Genomic DNA, 20528 nt, shown 5'->3' with positions numbered 1-20528 from the left:
CTTACATGCAGTCGAGACCTGGCGACCTTACTTATTGGGGCGACGTTTCCAAATCCGCACAGATCATCACAGTCTTAAATATTTTTTGGAGCAACGCCTATCCTCCCCACAACAAAATAAATGGTTAGCCAAAATGCTGGGATATGATTATGAGATCATTTACAAGAAAGGGAAAGACAATAGTGTAGCAGATGCATTATCTCGCCAATTTGAGGAGGAAAGTACTCTACTCGCAATTTCCCTCCCCATTCCAGACTGGATTGAAGAGGCTCGCAGGGAATGGTTTTCACACCCCGGGCTCTCCCAACTCATTTATCAATTGCAGGTAGATCCTAATTCCACCAAGGGCTACTCGTGGCAGAATGATATTCTTCGCTACAAGGACAAAGTCGTAATCTCACCAACATCCACCCTCAAAAGTCGCATTTTGGTAGAATTGCACTCATCTCCCATTGCAGGACATTCGGGCTTTCAGAAGACGTATGCTCGCACCAGAAGATCATTTTTTTGGACAGGCATGAAAAAGGACATCCTTACCTTTGTAGCAGAATGTGATGTCTGTCAACGCCACAAAGGGGAAACCGTCAACACACCAGGCACATTACAACCATTGCCCATTCCAGCATCAATTTGGACGAAGGTTTCTATGGATTTCATTACAGGTCTTCCAAAGTCAGGGAACAAGTCATTCATCATGGTGGTTGTGGACCGACTGTCAAAGTATGCTCATTTCTGCGCCCTACCCCACCCGTTTACACCAACTTTGGTTGCTCAATCTTTCATGGATTAGATCTTCAAATTACATGGCATGCCCACTTCTATTGTGTCCGACCGCGACCCGATCTTCACCAGTAATTTTTGGCAGGAACTCTTCAGAATACAAGGCACTCAACTCAAACTCAGTACTTCATATCATCCGCAAATAGATGGTCAAACCGAAGCCGTCAACAAATGTCTAGAAACCTACCTTAGGTGTTTCACTTCAGAAAAGCAACACCTTTGGGTACAGTGGTTACCTCTGGCTGAATGGTGGTATAACACCAACTATCATGCCACCACCAAAATGACTCCCTGTGAAGCAGTATATGGTCAACTTCTTCCTTCCCCTACTTCTTATCTCAAGGGGTGCTCCAAAGTACAAGCAGTGGATCAACTCCTACAACACCGCGCAACCATGCTCGCCCATCTTAGGGAGAATCTTCATCAAGCTCAGAACCGCATGAAGAAACAGGTTGACCAGCATCGCTCAGAGCGCCAATTTCAAGAAGGGATCAGGTCTTTTTGAGGCTGCAACCATATAAGCAAACATCACTCAAAGACAAGGGTTGTCAAAAGCTCTCTCCAAAATTCTACGGACCAAACAATGTAAACTTTGAAACGGGAACTATAAACTCAAAACGGGAACTCTGGCCCAAAAACCCCAAAAAAACCACAAAAATAGTGTTCAAAACGAAAAGTGTGTATACTGGAACGATGTTTTTTTTTTTAGGTGTCAATTTTGCGGCTGTTTTAAAAATGGCAGTGACTACGAAATTTTCTACGAAATTTTCCTGCAAAATATAGCTTCAGAACGAAAGTGTTGATACTGGAATAATGATTTATTTTTTTAGGTGTCAATTTTGCGGCTGTTTTAAAAATGGCAGTGACTACGAAATTTTCCTGCAAAATATAGCTTCAGAACGAAAGTGTTGATACTGGAATCAACCCGCCGTCGGTCCGGCGGGGCGGGGCGGCCCAGGGGTGCCGCTGCGTGGAATTGGTAATGTGGATCGTCATTTGATGCATGGAATTGGTAAAACCCAAGCTGCCCGTCAATGGAGAATGTCTGCGTCTTTTCACTTTGCCGAGTCTCTCTGTCGCGTACTGTCTCTCTGTCCGTTGTATCGCACATACAAGCTGACGTCCACCCTCGAAACCTGTAGTCGGGGATGCGAAGGCAACCTAACGTCACCTTAAAATTTTCATCAAAACTATAATGCTAACTATATATAATTGGAGTACAGACAAAATAATAGAGCTCGACCAAATATAGATATCGTTGCTCAAACATTCACATAATAAATAACAAATTTAATATATACAATTAATTTTTCAAAAACATGCTACTTGGACCATTCCTGACCTAAGAGGCATCCTTCACAGTATCATATAATAAAATACAATATATTACAATAGTCTTTAAGAGTCCATGAAGTGTAATATGGTCTTGAAATACACTATACATGTGAGGACTTCCAACCAAAGGGCGTATGCATCACTAAAGAACTTATCCAATCCTAATATTTGTATTGTTCCAAAGCATAAGGGTTCAATGAATATGCACGGTTGTTTTTTAACTAAGCGCAATCATATCTATGAGAATCCTCCTATTTGAATTCTCTCATGCATCCCCCTAGCAACTTCCCCTGAATCCTTCTTCTTATTCCAAGAATGGAGGTGAGACACCTCTTTAGTCTTCCTAGTCAGAATTTGCCTCCAAAATTTCTTAGGAGCTAGCTTAGAGAGGTGTAAGAGATTCCCTTGTGTTTGACGAATGTATTGCCTCTTTTTCCTTTTAGTTAGGGCTTTATATATTTTTATCTTGTCCATTTTAAGAGATTCATCAACAGCTTCCTTAATTGCTCTCCTCGCACTTTTACACTCTTTGTCATACCATGGATTGGTTTTGCTATTTCTTTTATTATTTGATATAGGAAAAATAGTTTGCAAAATTTGATAACTAATTCTCTAAATCCCTTTCCAAGACTAACACTTGAAAAATCAATTAGGTAACAAACATGCTATTAGATAGAACTATTTGTTTCTTTATTTCACCAAACCAAATTGAAAAAATAATTTTATAAATTAAAAATCAATAATACAATCTTAGAAGCAGTTTAAACCTATTATTATAATCATGATGTGAAATTGAATAGCTAGATTCTTAGCGCATGTAATATTCTCTTTTATTCTGCTATCAATGATATCATATTTTCCAACGTTTGATACATTGTGCAAGGCCTATCTATATAAAAGGATCATGAAATACAAAAAATGGAGAACCTTTTCCCACGAGCATGTGTGTGCTTGACACAATAATACTTGCAACAACAAATATTCAATAAGATGCAGACACTTTTAAATTGGTTGTAATTTGGAGAACCTGATCTTTTTTCAACCTTTTGAACTCATTTCTGTATCAGCCATAGCCAATATTATGCTTTGACTTCCTTAAAATTTTCAATGGTTAGAAGAATAAATTACTGATTAGCAGAAATAGTAAGATATGTACAATTTTGGTTTTGTTAATATCACAGTTATGAGATCAAATTACATGTTATAAGTTTAGAAATTTAATTTAAGACATCATTAAATCATTATCCAATATAGCATACAACATTTAACCTTATAAATAGTGTTTTATTAGCACAGGGTCCACATTAAATATATTATTTACTTCTTCCAAATCATCTGGGGAGGGTTTCAAATGGTCTGCCTTCCATACGCTACATGCAGAAAATACATTCCAAATAAGATTTAATTTTATAAATAGTGTTTTTGTTAGTACAGGGTCCACATTAAATATATTACTTACTTTTTTAAATCGTTATACATCTTTACAAAAAAAGAAAAAGGCAGTGACATCATTACCAAGGCAGTGACATCATTACCATGCAACTCTTGTGTTATAAAGAATACGAAATTCAAATCTATACAAATACAAAATATATATATATACAAGAAAAAAAATCTCTATGCTTTTTAAAGTACAAAATATATATATATACAAGAAAAAAAATCTATACAAATACTTTTCACCACTTACACCCTCATGTCCATCAAATTATATTGAATTTAGGTGTACAAATAAAATAAAATAGATAAACCTGAGAAAAAATCTATACACACAAACGTAACATAGGGATTACTTGTTGGTGTTGCACATAGAGATAGAGATTTTGAATTTTGAGGATTATAAAATTTATGTGTATTCAGTTTACATTAAAAGGTCTCGAGGAGCCCCTACACAAATGGGTGGCCCCCGTACCGGGAATCGACCCGTACCGGCTTCGGAGCTTGTGAGCTCTAGTTCATCCCACATTTTATATTAATGGTCCTTGTGGAGACTGCCATTTACGTTATTAACGATTTGTGTGCATAAATAATCAGAATAATATTGGAACTGCAATACTGGGTGATAAGGTGGAGCTTGAATCAACACTGTCGAAGGTTGCGAACCCTAACAGAACGGTTATAATCACGGTGCTGAACGCAGCATGGGCGCAGAATAATAGCATGCTCGATCTGTTCATGCAGAGTTTCTTAGTGGGTAATGGAACTGAACAATTGCTCAAGAATCTTCTGATTGTTGCCGTGGATAACCAGGCGCTACACCGCTGCAGGCAGATTCACGAGCACTGCTATCTTATGAAGACAGAAGGGATCGATTTTTCCGCCTTGATGCCCCTTATGAGTCAAGATTACTTGGATGTGATGTGGAGAAGGATTCGATTCTTCGGCCAGGTGTTGGAGGCCGGCTACAACTTCATTTTCTCTGTAAGTATTATTCTAATATTATGACTTTCTCTATGTTCATTAAATAGACAACTCTTTCTGATCGATAAGTTGGTCCGGCTGTTGTCTGCTCATTCAATATTTCGACTCTTTCTGCTAAAGAACTTTGGTTGTGCATGTTATTTTATATAAAGCGTTTTTGTTAGTTGGGTTGCAGTTTAGTTCTTTTTTTTTTCTCTCTTTCCCGTATTGAAGAAGTCTGGTTTAGCTTTATATAGATTTTTATTCCAGGATTATTCAACATGATCATGTCATGCTACTGGCCGAACCAAATTAAATTAAAGAGCCCAATCCAAAATATTAAGAGAATTGAATAGCAAAAATGTTTTAATTACAGTAACTCTATTAATTAAATTAATTCTCAGAGCTAAAAAACCTAATTTAGAGAGTGTTGAGAAAATTGAATAGAAAAAATGTTTTAATTACAATAACTAAATTAATTGAACTAATTCGCAAAGTTGAGCTAAAATCTTATTAGATAAATTGAAATTAAAAAGTTTCTTGAGAAAAAAAAAACAAAAAAAACAACTTAATTTAACAAAATTCAAATATAAATATGTTCAGCTTAATAACTGAGAGACTTTTTATAAGGACGTAAAATTGTTTTATATTAAACTGTACAGGATTGACAGGTTCCCTGTTCTAACATTTAGCCCATTTGTGTAGGGGCTCCTCGAGACCTTTTAATGTAAACTGAATACACATAAATTTTATAATCCTCAAAATTCAAAATCTCTATCTCTATGTGCAGCACCAACAAGTAATCCCTATGTTACGTTTGTGTGTATAGATTTTTTCTCAGGTTTATCTATTTTATTTTATTTGTACACCTAAATTCAATATAATTTGATGGACATGAGGGTGTAAGTGGTGAAAAGTATTTGTATAGATTTTTTTTCTTGTATATATATATATTTTGTACTTTAAAAAGCATAGAGATTTTTTTTCTTGTATATATATATATTTTGTATTTGTATAGATTTGAATTTCGTATTCTTTATAACACAAGAGTTGCATGGTAATGATGTCACTGCCTTGGTAATGATGTCACTGCCTTTTTCTTTTTTTGTAAAGATGTATAACGATTTAAAAAAGTAAGTAATATATTTAATGTGGACCTTGTACTAACAAAAACACTATTTATAAAATTAAATCTTATTTGGAATGTATTTTCTGCATGTAGCGTATGGAAGGCAGACCATTTGAAACCCTCCCCAGATGATTTGGAAGAAGTAAATAATATATTTAATGTGGACCCTGTGCTAATAAAACACTATTTATAAGGTTAAATGTTGTATGCTATATTGGATAATGATTTAATGATGTCTTAAATTAAATTTCTAAACTTATAACATGTAATTTGATCTCATAACTGTGATATTAACAAAACCAAAATTGTACATATCTTACTATTTCTGCTAATCAGTAATTTATTCTTCTAACCATTGAAAATTTTAAGGAAGTCAAAGCATAATATTGGCTATGGCTGATACAGAAATGAGTTCAAAACGTTGAAAAAAGATCAGGTTCTCCAAATTACAACCAATTTAAAAGTGTCTGCATCTTATTGAATATTTGTTGTTGCAAGTATTATTGTGTCAAGCACACACATGCTCGTGGGAAAAGGTTCTCCATTTTTTGTATTTCATGATCCTTTTATATATATATAGGCCTTGCACAATGTATCAAACATTGGAAAATATGATATCATTGATAGCAGAATAAAAGAGAATATTACATGTGCTAAGAATCTAGCTATTCAATTTCACATCATGATTATAATAATAGGTTTAAACTGCTTCTAAGATTGTATTATTGATTTTTAATTTATAAAATTATTTTTTCAATTTGGTTTGGTGAAATAAAGAAACAAATAGTTCTATCTAATAGCATGTTTGTTACCTAATTGATTTTTCAAGTGTTAGTCTTGGAAAGGGATTTAGAGAATTAGTTATCAAATTTTGCAAATTATCTTTCCTATATCAAATAATAAAAGAAATAACAAAACCAATCCATGGTATGACAAAGAGTGTAAAAGTGCGAGGAGAGCAATTAAGGAAGCTGTTGATGAATCTCTTAAAATGGACAAGATAAAAATATATAAAGCCCTAACTAAAAGGAAAAAGAGGCAATACATTCGTCAAAGACAAGGGAATCTCTTACACCTCTCTAAGCTAGCTCCTAAGAAATTTTGGAGGCAAATTCTGACTAGGAAGACTAAAGAGGTGTCTCACCTCCATTCTTGGAATAAGAAGAAGGATTCAGGGGAAGTTGCTAGGGGGATGCATGAGAGAATTCAAATAGGAGGAAACAAACTAGAAAAAAAGGAATGAAAAGAGAAGTTTAAGAGAAGAGAATGGGATAAAATGAAGTGCGACGAGTATATAGACTAGATCAACTCTTAAAAAAGGTGGATCCATTTTCAACATTGTCCCTCCTAACGTGCGTCTAGAAATAAAACAATTGCATGTGAAGGTGGGAGAATAAAGTATTCATTGTTTGATTCGAAATTACTTGAAGATTTGGGTAGATGTGTTCTAGATCCGCGCAGCGCCACCCCCGGGCCGCCCCGCCCCGCCCGACCGGCGGCGGGTCGATTTCCGGAATCGACCCGCCGCCGGTCGGGCGGGGGAGGGGGAGAGGGAGGGGTGGGGGGGGAGGGGGTGGTGGCGGTGGAGGGGTGGGCAGGGGGGCCGGGAGGGGGCGGTGGTGGGGGATGGGTGGGCGGGGAGGGGTGGGCGGGGGGGCCGGGGAGGGGGCGGTGGCGGGGATGGGTGGGCGGGGTGGGCGGGCAGGGGGCGGTGGCGGTGGGCGGGGAGGGGGCGGTGTGGGTGGAGGGGTGGGCGGGGTGGGCGGGCAGGGGGCGATGGCGGTGGGCGGGGAGGGGGCGGTGTGGGTGGAGGGGTGGGCGGGGTGGGCGGGGGGACCGGGGAGGGGGCGGTGGCGGTGGAGGGGTGGGCGGGGTGGCGGTGGAGGGGGGGCGGGGAGGGTGTGGGCAGGGTGGGCGGGGGGGCAGTGGCGGTGGCGGTGGCGGGGGATGGGTGGGCGGGGTGGGCGGGGAGGGGGCGGTGGCGGTGGAGGGGTGGGCGGGGGAGAGCACAACTGTGATTTTCGCATTGATTTTTTAGTTAATTATTATTTTTTGAAAAAAAAAAGTTGTTATTATTATTTTTTTGACATGAAATTCATAAAAAAAACTATTATTTCACCATTTTTAGTTAATATTTTTGTATAAAAATTGTGATTTTGACATGTTAATTCTAGCAAAAAATTATCAAAACGTTTAGTTTTTTTGTTATATTTATGTTAAAAATGGTTATTTTTATGTCCATTGTTAAAAAATGTTGTTTTTTAGAAACAATTATTTCATGTGGATTGAAAAATTAATTAAGGATGTATAAATATGTAGATTATCTAAAGTTCAAACTATCGACTTTCTAATTTAAAAACGCAAAACAATAAAAACCCCACTAAAAAAAAAAAAAATTAAGATAGAGAACAAGAAAATATGAATAAAATGACCACTTCAAAAACTATCAAATTTAGAAAATAATTTTTTACATTTCACACACTAGAAAATTTAAAGTCAAAAAATAGGTCTTTTAAAAAAAGGGTGTGATGCAGAATACTCACTTTTTAAAATCAGGATGAAAATCACTACCATTCACTACCATTCTAAAACTTAATGCACATGAAAAAATTAAAGTTCCAAAAACCATGTTCTAAAAAAAACATGTGTATTCTGCATCACCACTTTTGAAAATCGGGTCATTTTTTGCCACCTCTACAAAACGGGTAACAGTATCAGTTCCCGTTTCAAAGTTTACATTGTTACCATACCAAGTACTTCAGTGCATTGGAGAAGTGGCTTACAAGTTGGCTTTGCCACCTATGGCAAAAATCCATCCAGTTTTTATGTATCGTGCCTCAAGAAAGTGATTGGGAACAATTGCCGAGTTCAAACCAGTCTACCTGAATTGGACGAAGAAGGGTCAATCTGGCTTCAACCCGAATAGGTTCTAGACACACGAGACAAACACCTGCGCGGCCACATGATTAAGGAAGTCCTCGTCAAATGGAAAGACACCTCTTCGGAAGATGCAACTTGGGAACCAGCCACTATTCTTCAGCAGTTTCTGCAGCTTCAGCCTTGAGGACAAGGCTAGTCTTAAGGGGGAGGGCATGTTAGGGTCCCACCCTAACCCCCTAATTTATGTCATGGGATCACGTCATAGTCAAGAGTCAATAAAGCCCATATTAATATTTGTAAGTGGTTAACCCGCAATTAATGACGGGACCACAGTTAGTTGCAAATGGGCCGTAGTATTAGATAGATGGTATTAATAAAACCCACGGTATTGGCCCGTGGTATTGCATGTTTGAGTCATATATAAAGGATAGAGACTCCCTGCGAGGAGCATTGTGTCTTATTTTGTAGTCGAGCTCTGCTCTATTGGAGGTTGCCCCCTCGAAGAGGCAAGTGAACATTACTCTCTTAATAATAAAATCATTGCTATTCTATGTTCTGGGTATCTTTTCTTCGCATATTCTGTATTTGGGTATCATTTTGCAGGTTAAGAGCATAACATATACATACATATTTATGTATGGTTTTTATTGTAAATACCACAATGATATTTGTTATGAAGCTCCTAGAAGCACTATGGTTATCATGTTTTTATGTTTTTCATGTTGGTTTTTCTTTTCAGCAGGTTTTTCATTATAAATACTGCATCGAATTAAGTTATAAAGCTCCATGAGCAGTATATTTTGACATTTAGCAGCCTTGTTGGTTGTAGGTGTCATAGAATACTAAGGACAATGTTCCTGTGAGGGGGAGAGACCTATAACAAGCCTAGGTTAAAATTCCATGTAATAAAGTTAATAAAGGTGAAATAATACAAAGTTCATGGGACATGTATTCCAAGAGGAATGTTGGGAAAAACATCCTAGTGGGTTTTCATTTGGTTTATTATGGCTCAGGAAATTCACAAAGGCAATGGCAAATAGGCATTAATTGGCATATTATTTATGAAAATAATGGAAAATAAGAGAAAAGGAAGGTGAAAGATCACATATTTCATGTGAGGAGGAATTTGAAGGAAAATTAATGGAAATTGAAGAAAATAGAGGCCTAATTGATAAAAAGGCTTTTGAGCATTATTTCACACCTTTTTTTAGTTTAGTATTTTGTGAGTTTAAGCATTTTCCAGTGTAGTTTTAGAGCTCTCTCACTCTATTCTCTCTATTATCTCATAATCTTGCACACTTGGAGCATCCGTGGAGCACTCTAGCATTGGAGAAAGGAAGGAAAAGGGAGGCTGAGCACAAGAAAGCAAAGGGAAGCTAAGATCGAGCAAGGAAGAGTTGGATGAAGTGGCTACAATGAGATTAGTTTGTAGGCATCAAGTTGCATGTATAATTTCCATGCTAAATTTCGCATGCATGGTACATGCATGTGTATTTGGTTCTCTTGTTGTCATTGGCATGGGTTTTTCCAGGTGTGACAATGGTTTCAAATTTACCTTTCCATTCCGAGATAGCCATTTTGTGATGGGGTTCTTTCATTTGGTTGAGTTGGATTGCCAGATGGTTTTGCAACCATGTGAGGTGGTCTTAGGAAAATTCCCAAGGGCCTAGAAATCCCTTGACTAGTAATTACAGAATACAATATAAATCCTTAGTGTGGAGACAAAAAAATTCCTCAAGGTATTGGTGAATAAATTTGGAGGCATCCATTCTTGTTTATGTCCTAATGATCCCTTGATCGGTTTTGGAAGGATTGTGGTAAATACTAGTAGTGTATGTTTCTTTGTTTGGGCCTAGGAATCCCTTGACTGGTAATGGCAGAATTGTGGTAAAGCCTAGTTGGGTAGGTGCTTACTTTGGACATAGAAATTTCTTAACTGATAGTGGCAGTATATGTGGTAAAGCATGAGGAAGCCCTCGTTGTTTTGCTGTGAGTCCCACATTCATGTTTGGAATATGGCACAGGGTCGATTGGTTGAAATAAAGATTTGGTTCAAACCTAATCTATGGTTGGGTGGTACGTGGAAGTTCCTGACTTGGTTGGATTTTTCATACATTAATAAGAGAGATTTTCCTCTTGTATTCCACAAGTATTTATACTTGTTATTATGTGGCTTTGATGGTTGTGCTGTCACTGTTGTTATGCTGGTTATATGTTGGTTATAAGCATGGTTTTATGTCAAACTTTAGTTATGGATCTCATCATGTTTTGATTAGTAAATGAATGGTTATTGAATGCATGACCTAATATATGTTATTGCAGCTATTGTGAGATGTCATCAAACCTTCTTAATTATTTTCAAATAAGTATGAAACCCTTATGTTCAGATATGCATTTATAACCTGCAGATTACATGTTCACAATGTATTTGACGAAATCTATGTCATGGTCAAGACTTGTTAGGTCAAGCTATTTTCTAATTTTCACATTAATGGATTTTTCCTTGTGTCATCCATCATTTTGGAAAGTTCTATCAAGTTCTCGGTAGATGTCTGGATCCTAGCCCTGAAAAAGTGGATCAGATCTCGGGGTTGCATGAAGAGAACTTGGTAAATTAGACTGTCGTTGTTGGGAGGCAGTGTTATCGATGCGAATGGAGGTTGACACTCATTGGATTTCCTTTCTATGGATGCAATTGACAACCTAGGTTAGTGAAAAAGAAAGTTAGCTCAGCGTTATGGCACCTGGAGTGGGTTTTTAGGGTCCTGTAGCTCCCGAGGAAGGTCACTAAAGTTTTAAGTTTCTGATTCCACTTCCTTAACTGTACGTAGGAGGTTGTGTCATATCCTAGTAACTCTTTGACACATATTTACCCTCATGGATTGGTGAACTGTGGGTGAACTTGGGTAAGTTTGGGAGGATGGTGTTACATATGTCATAGAAGAGGCAAAAAATAAATATCCTTGTCATAAGAAAATGAATGAGGCTCATTGATATAGTAGCATCAACATAAGGCTCTGAGCAACAAATGAACAAGCAACAACAATGTCACTAGCAACATATGAATCAATACATGGAATCTCTCCAACAACATCAAGATATGGCCAATATGCAATGTATTTGAGCAATAAAATCAAAGAACTAATCTATGCATCAACAATAGAAACATTAACTCATTATCTCCTCAACCTCAATCCATCAATTTACTCTATTTCCACGTAAGAGAAGAAGCTAAGCAGAAAAACCATAAAACCATCACATCATCAAAAACAACATGCATACTCCTTGTAACACCAACATCATGATTTCGCCATATAAATGCACAATATCTCCTCAGTAGCATGTATCAAAAGATCATAAGAAGCAACATACTTTCTCCATATATGAGCAGCAATGTAAATCGCCATGTCTTAGCTATCCAAATACATAGAAACAATAGCATGTATCATACATCTAGAAATAGAAGACATAAGCAATAATATGCAAACGCTAGATGAGCTAACTCCAACATATCATATGATCTCCACGGTGGCGACACATATATGGAAATACATGACTGATCTAGCAATATGTGCATCATCAATATACCAACTATTTCATGCAAGCACACCATCCTACAATATGTGGTAGTAGTAATAAAATTACTCCTTATATTGACGGAGCCAACAATAGAAGGAAATGTGGATGTTGCGCAGTCATAGTTATTGAGCCTAGTAATTTCTTCCACTTCTAGTGAGAGGGAGGAATGAGATCAAACAACAAATGAGAGATTACAACATTATGGGGAGTTCTAATCGCAACAAAATAGCTAAGGTTAGACAAAATTTAGATATATGGAGACACAAAAGGAATCATTGACTGGGTAAACAAGCATATTAATTTCAACCCCCCCATACTTGAAAATTGGATGATGAAGATTCAAAACCTAGTAAGGACTTTTAATGGTATACATTTCCAACATATATACAAAGAACAAAATTGGACAGTGGACCTCCTATCTAAAAGAGCTATTATGAAGGAAAGAAGTAAAAAAAAAAATCTCAATCTTCAAGCAGGGTATCATGGTAAACATAGGCAGCATCAACTACTCTTAGGAGAAATTTTAACACAGACCTGATTTTGATGGAAGTTTTTTATCTTTAGACAATGGAAGTGTTCATTTATGAAAATGTAATGGTTATAAGCTACAGTTTGATGTTAAGAAAGACACTTTTTGTAGAACAGGAAAATAGAAATGTATGGGCATAGGAATGATAGGAGAAGTATGAAAGGATAATATAATGAACAAAATATAAATTATGTACTATCCTTATATTTTAATACAAAGATAATGTTTTTTCTTTCTGAAAAAAAGAAGTAGCGTTCAAAATAAATGAAACAATCAAAAAACACATATTAAAACACAATCAATGGAGACCCCGAAAAGTACTCCAACTATGTTACTGCCTATCCACGTTCAGCGAAAGTGCCTCCATTTCTCCTCTCACGAAGCACACCTCTGTTGTCAGCCTCTATCACCCTAAATCCCATCAGTTGTTATCGGCCTCGATTGCTTTTCTTCCTAAAGAACCCATCAACATCGTAAAAAATAGACTCCTAATCCTTTACCTTTAGCTTTTTTACTAGTGTCTCATATTGAAAATTTTAAGACAAAATATTTCTTTTGTCTTAAAAAATTGTCTTAGAAGCCCTCTCTGTGTAGTAGTGTTAGTTTTCATTACACCAGTAATTGAATGCAATAAGCACCACTTGTGGTTCATTGACATTTCACCAATAATTGAATGAAGTTTCGAATGTCGCTCCTGCAACTATAAATATGGTATTTCTAGCCAAACTTCATTCTAACCTTTCTATACTTAATATTTCAGAGTGAAGGTAATATCTGGGGAAGAAGAGATGGAAAGGGTTGGAGTGCAGAGAGGAGGTAGCATTTTAAATGGAGGATGGGCCAATTCATTGGATGTGGAGTCCAGTGGAGTTTTCAAAACACATCAAGGTGTGAAGGTTGGTATCGCTTTCTTCCTGTGCACTATGTCATTATTTTGTTTATGAAAGATGTATCTACTTTGTGAACATTTTTTTATAGGATTTCTTTGTGAAGAAGCTTGTCGTAACACCAAAACCCATAGGTGTTAGTAAACTTTCCAAACTGGTAGCTAGGATCTCCAAGGTAGAAATTATGGATTCCAAAGAAGTGTCGTGATTCTTCCAATACCCCACCTCAAACATAGCTCAAGAAATTAAACTTGGGTCCAAAATTTAATACCACGAAAATGTTTGGAGTTACACCAAAACTCGAAATTGTTAGTAAATCCCCATAATAAAAATTACAAATTCTAGGGTGATTTTTCCGACACTTTGTTATGGTTAAAGAGTGAATAGATAAATTATAAACCATAAATCTTTCTACCAATATAAAACATATTAATTTACGTGTGTGATGTTCCCTTTTTTGTGATTAATTTAATGTGACAGGCTTATGATATCTTTGAAACAACTTTATTTTTCATAATAAAACGACTTGCTATTTAATCAAGCATGATTGACCACGTGTCAGCGTTTGAACAATGTAGTTCTTGGGCTTCGCAGGCTGTAACACCATTTGTATGGTTGTTATTTTGGAAGTGCTAACAACTACCGCCACTGTCAGTTTGGCATTTCTGACCGTTTTCTGCACGATCGATAACACGGATGACCTTGTTGGAGGTTTCTCTCTAATAATATATTCGCTCACTCTATTGCCTCTTCTAAAAAATGGTTTCATTGTACTTTGGGCCCAATGATAATGGAGAAGGTATGGAGCTTCTTTTCGTAATTTGTTTTATATGTAAACTGTGAGATAGACCTGATTCCCAAAACATGATTTAAGCCAATGAGGAAGTCAATTTTAAATTGAGTTTTGATGTATCTATGAAATCAAGGGTATAGGTATAATACTCGGAAAAAATATTAGAATTTGATTATTAAAATGGTAATAGCATATACATAGCATATACATGACTAATATTGCTAAACCAAATAATTGTTTATTTAATTATAAGTTATCATAAATGTATAAAAATGTATAAAAATACATAATATGTTATTTGTTAAAAAAATTGCATTTGTTATTTATTTTTAGTTATGTAATATCTAAAATTAGATTAGATGTTTGTTCAATAATCTCAAATAAAGCCATAACATCAGAGAACTTTTAACTTTAAAAAGTGAATTTTTATTAAAAGAAAAAATCACACTAGTTTGAAAAATCTATTCATTATTACTATAGTTGAGTTTTCACTTTTGCCAAATATTTTTTAGTTTTAAATTTTTATTTTTTCTATATATATTAAAAAAATATTTATAAAATAATTAATAATACTTTCATTCATAATTAAAGTAAAAATAAATAATCCTTCACTAAAAACCTGTGCTAATTTTTTATGTTTTTTATTAACATTTGATTTTTTTTTATGTAAATAATAACCTAGATACTTTTATTGTATTAAAAAATAAACTATATTGACATTTCAAGTATGTATTTATATTGTAGGTAACTTTCCCAATCTAAAAGCCATTATGATGGTATGTAACTCTATATTACTGATAATTTTACTAAAAGTAAAGTAATATTTAAAAAATAAAATATCTAAAATAATTTTAATATTTATAATGAAATAAATAAATATATGTTTAAAAGTTATATTTTCAATAATTTTTTATTTAAAAAAATTAATAATCTTTTATAAAATATTGGAAATATAAATTTAAAAGATTATGTGAACAAGAATATTATTATTCATTTTATTAATTTCATCATATATATATATATATATATTCATTAAATCCGATAAGATAATTGAACCAGAAATGTAAGTTTATGTTGTTTAAAATGCATTTTTGAATGCATAAATGGATACAACACCATGAAAAACCCTTTATAGAAATCATATTTTAGAGATTAAACAAATTAAACTCAATTTTTCAAAATCTCTTGGATTTTAGTCAAAACCACACAGTAAAAAAATCATGAGAAAAGTCATTTTATCTATAGGTTAGACTGACTATATATATATATATATATATATATATATATATACCAAACTTTAAATTTTATTTAAACTAATGCATACACATATTAAATGACAACTTATTACATATATTTTCTAGAATGGGTATATTAAATGACAACTTATTACATTTATTTTTTAGAATGGGTAGGAATACTTATTTTATTTTAAAATGGTCAAAGTAAAAGTGTCTATGAATTGATAGAATGCAACAAAAGACAAGTTATTTCTAATTGTATATACTATCAGCAGAGATTCAATGGACATAAAAGGAATTGATATCATGATTCGAAGTCTGTTATCCCCACAAAATGAAGAGCCCAGCAAATCATTGTCTTTATATGAGATAACATTAATGGTAAGTGAAATAGCAAGCTCGGTATAGGTGCGGGACAATAGTACCCTGCAAGGTGACAGACTTAACTAGGGTGCACTGTCAAAGTCAATTTTGGAGTTAGATAATATTCTCTTAAATGGATATGGTTTTGTCTTAATTGTTAATTGTCATAAATGGTTTTCGTACTAAGTGGCCATTGTCTTAAATATAAAGTTCTCTCTTTAAATATTTTTGTCTCAACTATTTTTTACTTAAATATAATTTTGTCTTAAAATATTTTGGTCTCAAATTGTTTTTATCTTAAATATAAAGTTTTTGTCTTAAATTATTTTTTGTCTCAAATTATTTTTATAGTAAATATAAAATTTTGTATTAAAATATTTTGTGTTAAACTATTTTTGCCTTAAATACAAAATTTAGTATTAAAATATTTTTGTCTCAAAACATTTTGGTCTAAATCTATTTTTTTTTCCCTTTCTATTTTCGTCTTTTTTTTTCTTTCTATTTTCGTCTTAAATATAAAATTTTGTTTTAAAATATATTTGTCTCGAAAACTTTTTTATCACAATTCAATTCATATTAAATTTTAGTGTAAAAGAATTAAAATAAAAAGTGACTAATTTGTCTAAAATAATGTTTTAAGAGTGCCTTTGATATAATAGTAGTGAGTGGACAAGGCGTCCTGTGGTGTTAGAGGGCAACTTGGAGCCTTGATTTTTTAACCTGTAAAATATATGATTGAGATATTGATAATATCTGATCCTTTCTGGACGAGAAACTGCAATATTCCGTCTTGAGATTTAGGTGGTGCTTCATACGGTTACTTCGGTCTGAAATCATTTTGTGAGATTAATAGAAAAGTGTTTGTCTTTTATTACCATAGGTCATTTACTATATTTTTGTTCGTTTGTCATAGTTCGTTTATTATTTTGATATTTTTATTATCACTATGCTCCAGAGTAGTGTTTGTGAGCTATTTTAATATTGTCAAATCTATTAGTATTTTTCGCAAATTGACTTATACTCTAATATTATGTTTAATTTTACGCATAAGCATAAAATATAAGTGTGAGAAAATATTGGATTAATTATTTATAAAATAATAAAAAGGAAGAATAAATATGCAAAGAAGTATATTTTAAATTTGATGATTGTGGGGTCTATTATAGTCAGAGAAGTTTTAATGTAAAATAAATTATTAAATCAAAAAAAATAATAAAGAATATAATGTTGGCTCAACTAAAAAAATAGATTCATTCAATTCAATTTGTTATATTGTAATTTTATTTTTATTAATAAAATTATGAACCATTTTTTCTAAAAAATTGGCCATAGACATTTCATAATAAAATAAATTAAAATGATAATAATTCATATTAATAACTATGATATTTCAAATCATATAATTAATAAATATATAAAAACTCAATAAAATTAACTAATGGCGCCCCTCCGCTCCCCAACCCACGCATACACATTACACTTGTTTAAATTTAATTATTACACTTGTTTAAATTTAAATTTTAAATGTGATATCCATAAAACTTTTCTCTCTCACAAACAAATTTATAGTAAATATTGTTTTGTCATATGTTAATTAAATTTAAATATAAAATTATGAAATATAAAAATTAGAAACATGAATTATTAGTTAGTTATAAATTAAGATTCACTTGTAAATTTATAACTAATTATAACTTGTAAATTAAGATATTTACTATAAATTTGTTTGAGAGAAAGAGCAAAGTGTTATGGATATCACATTTAAAAATTAAATTTAAACAAGTGTAATATTGCTACTTAGTACCTGTCTTTCATGTAAAAAGTAATTGATAGCTATTTTAGATTAATTTAAATGGTTATAGAGTTAAAAACATCCAAAACCATCCATCTATGTCATGAAGAGGAAGAAAGCACTGCACATTTATTCTTGAACTGTAGCATTACATTACAGTTTTGGCATGCCCTCGTCACTCACCTCCCGCATTTGAAAAATTGGCAAGGCAATAATATAATGGATGCATGGGAGAACTGGAATCAGAACCACTAAGGGAAATCCATCAATATTCCGTTGCTTGGTTGGCCGTTTGGATTGCCCGAAATCAGGCTATCTTTAACCTCAGAGCCCCTCATTGGCCCACTATCCTTCACCACACTATTGCTGATTATAACATGATACCTGACGACGAAACCTCAGGCCCAGCTCGTATCATAAGACAGGTGAATATTGACAAATCGAAACCATGGGCATTCTTTGATGGCTCGGTGCAAGAAGTGGGTTGCGGAGGAGGAGCAATTCTTTATCTCAACGAATCACACTGCTATAAAATACAAATAAATTTAGGCAGAGGCACAAATAACTATGCTGAACTGTGCACAACTAAACACATCATATACTTTGCCATTCAAAAACATTGCAAGCACCTCCAGATGTTTGGAGACTCTAAAATAGTATGCAATTGGCTGAATGATGCATCTCATTATCATGCATTTTCGTTGAGACACATATTAGATGAAGCAAAAAGACTGACTACCTCCTTTGAATCATTTGTCTGTCGTCACATCTACAGGGAACAAAACACCATCGCCGACCAACTCTCCAAAGAGGCAGCGCACAGACAAGGAGATAACTGGCTGATACAGGAGGAAATCGATGGATCATACTATCAGCATTATCACAGACCCTTTAATGATCATATGGGTGATGGGCTATAAAAGCCCATTACAGACTTTCTTTTTTGTTGTTAATAGCTTGTATATATTTCCTTTGTCTAGTTCTGAGTACAGCACTATACTTTTGATATTAACAGCATATATATATGGCTCTCTGGGAAGAGCAAGGCTACAATTTTGAACACTACTAGTATACAGTTTTGGAAATGCTCCCTGCATGGAGACAACTTGTCCTTTTTTGACTATCTAATTTAGCAGACTATGAACTTGACAGGCACAGATGCCTCTATATGAATGCTTCGGCATATACAAAATGTAATTTCTTAACTCTAATAGAAATTACGACTTTTTCCCAGGGAAAAAAAAAAACATCCAAAACCATCTATATATAAAATATGTTACATAGTAATCATAAACCTCTATTTTAAGTAGCCTTCAATTTATAACTTTTCTTATAGTTACACTGCCATAAAATAATTATACAAATATGTTACAAAGTAAACATAAACCCTAGTGTAAGATATCTACCTATAAAGCATGCTACATAGTAATCATAAACCCGAATTTAAGGTAGCTTTGAGATTTATAACTTTTTTTATGGTTAAATTATTATATATAAATTGTACACTTTATTATATATATAAAGTCAAAATTTTGACTTTATTATATATATAAAGTTAAAATTTTCATCCAATTTTTTTTTTTTCAAAACATAAAGAAAAATATTATAGTCATAGAATTAAAAAAAATAACAATATATTAATGTTTAATTAGTTAATCAATATGCAACGTACTCCTATATCAACATGTAACTTATAACTATTAAAATTTAATTTTCAAACCACAATGTTTAAGCTTAATTTAAAAAAATACTATTGCATTAAAATAATGAGCTCGATAAAACAATTTTTCTTAATGAAATTAATATTAAAAATAAAATACCATGTTTCAGAAAGATAAATTTAATTTGTGTTTTTATAAAATTCTTTACATGCTTTGTAATTATTTTTTTCTACACTGATTATTTAAATTTATTGTTTTTTAATGAACATAAACAAAAAAATTTATATTCATAATTTAATAAATACATTTAAATAAAAAAAAAATATTGTAATTTTATTATTCAATCCATATACAATATATTTCTATATCTTTTTGTGATTTAAAATCATAAAAAAACAATATTCTAACTTTGATATTTAGACCTAAATCAGAATAAGAATGATTACCTATAATTGTTCAAATATCATCGTCACTCTAAATTCAATAGAGTTTGTACGAGTTTGTAGTACTTACGAGTCACTATGGGTGATTCTTCAACACTTCAGTTTTAGCCTTTTTGACGTTGGAAAAAAAGCCAGGCTGGAAAACTCGATAATCGTTACTCTGAATTCAATAGAGTTTGTATGAGTTTGTAGTAATTACGAGTCACTATGGGCGATTCTTCAACACTTCAGTTTTAGCTTTTTTGACTTTGGAAAGAAAGCCATGCTAGAAAACTCGATAATCGTCACTCTAAATTCAATAGAGTTTGTATGAGTTTGTAGTACTTGCGAGTCACTATGGGTGATTCTTCAACACTTCAGTTTTAGGCTTTTTGACGTTGGAAAGAAAGCCATGCTAGAAAACTCGATAATTGATCGAATGATATTGTTTTCTAATTCATGGAATGATATATTTTTTTTTGTAAGCTTAGGTGAGATCTTCTTATTTTCGAGTGTTATTCACCCCATTTCCAGGGAGGGTAGCACAAGAATCGAACCCAAGATCTCCGGTTCAGTGAGACTTCATTTCCACGGCCATTGCCACTTGAGCTACCCCATGCGGACTAATTCATGGATTGATATTTGTTGTTTTACAAAATTGATAATAAATCGAAGTCTCACAGACACTAGAAATTCCACTTTGGTAGAACCCTATAATCATGCAATCCATTAAGTTATTA

The sequence above is a fragment of the Pinus tabuliformis genome, chromosome 7 (assembly GCF_031772625.1).
Source record: "Pinus tabuliformis cultivar Carrire ecotype Pingquan chromosome 7, CPIR1, whole genome shotgun sequence".
NCBI classification, from domain to species: domain Eukaryota; kingdom Viridiplantae; phylum Streptophyta; class Pinopsida; order Pinales; family Pinaceae; genus Pinus; species Pinus tabuliformis.
The sequence above is the reverse complement of the archived record's forward strand: the minus strand, read 5'-3'. Positions refer to the sequence as shown.